Genomic DNA, 1,732 nt, shown 5'->3' on the forward strand with positions numbered 1-1,732 from the left:
ACTTGCAAGGTAGAAAAGGGATCATGATAGTGGGGGGAGGGGAAGGGCATTTAGAAACTAGAGGAACGTTGGATGTTTCATCGTCACATCGTACCCCAACTGGGCTCGTCTCCTTCCTGAGAACCCTATTTAAGGGGATATCCAGTGACCTACTAATGGGGTTTGTGTCTCCACTCCACACACATACACACACACCCAATTCACTATGGTAAGATTTTTGTTCTGATGATGCCTGAAACCTGATCCCTTTGACATCTCATGATTATACAGGCTGGTGTGCTTCTTGCATGTGGGCTTTGTTGCTTCTGAGCTAGATGGCCGCTTGTTTACCTTCAAGCCTTTAAGACCCCAGATGCTATAGCTTTTGATAGCTGGGCACCATCAGCTTTTTTCGCCACATTTGCTTATGCACCCATTTGTTTTCAGCGGTCATATCATGGAGGTGAGCACACAATGATATGATTTTTTGTTCTTTGATGCCTGATAACAGATCCCTTTGACACCTCGTGATCACACAGGCTGGTGTGCTTCTTCCACGTGGGCTTTGTTGCTTCTGAGCTAGATGGCCGCTTGTTTACCTTCAAGCCTTTAAGACCCGAGACACTATATCTTTTGATAGCAGGGCACCATCAGTTTTCTTCACCACATTTGCTTATTCCCCTGCTTTGTGTTTTGCCTCGGTGTGGCGGAATCAGATTGGGTGCAATTCCCATACTGTGTCTCTGCTGTTGTCCCTGTAGGGTTATGGGTCTGTGAGGGGTGTTGCATTCACATCATGGAGCACTGGGTTGAAATCTGGTCCCTTGGGTGGGTTAGTGCCCTGTGCACCCGCTACCCATTTTTAAAAATTATTTTTCTTTTCCCCACCTCCTTTATAGTTGGCTACCATGTGTATCCCTGTATTTGGTCTGGTCCCTGCCATATTACCTGGTCCTCACCTCAGGAATGTTTGTATACAGTAGCTTTTTCCCTATGCCCCTTTTGCATTTTTTTTAAAGCTTACCTCAGTGGACTCATGTTGTACTTGTCCTTTTGTGCTTGACTTACTTCGCTTAGCATGATTTCTTCCAGTTCTTCCAATGCCGTGATGTGCTTCACACATTCATCACTTCTTTTTAGAGATGTGTAGTACTCCATTATATGTATATACCACAGTTTTTTTATCTAATCATCAATTGAAGGAAATCTGGGTTGCTTCCAACTCCTTGCAATTGTGACCTGTGCCATGATGAACTTTGTACCACAGATGTCTGGCCGTGGTTTGTTTCTTGCCTCTTCTGGGTATATGTCCAGTAGGAGGATTGCTGGGTCATATGGTAATTTGATTTCCATCTATTTTAGATATTGCCAGATCTATTTCCATAGTGGCTGTACATACTTACAAGTCCACCAGCAGTGGATGAGAGTTTCTGTCTCTCCACAGCCCCTCCAATGCTTGTTGCTTTCTGATTTTTTTAATTGGGCTACCTTTGAGTGTGTTAGGTGGTACTTCATTGTTGTTTTAATTTGCATTTCTCTTATGGCTAAAGATCCGGAACATTTTCTCGCATGTTTGTTGGCCATTTGGATTTCTGGCCCTGTGAAACTTCTGTTCAGGTCCTTTGCCCACCTCCTCAGTGGGCAATTAGTTTTCTTTTTGAAAGCTAGCAGAGTATTGTAGAATTTAGTAATAAGGCCTTTGTCATTGTTAAAGATGTTTTCCCAGTCCGTGGACTCTTTTATTATCTCTTGG

The sequence above is a fragment of the Tenrec ecaudatus genome, chromosome 4 (genome assembly GCF_050624435.1).
Source record: "Tenrec ecaudatus isolate mTenEca1 chromosome 4, mTenEca1.hap1, whole genome shotgun sequence".
Classification (NCBI taxonomy): domain Eukaryota; kingdom Metazoa; phylum Chordata; class Mammalia; order Afrosoricida; family Tenrecidae; genus Tenrec; species Tenrec ecaudatus.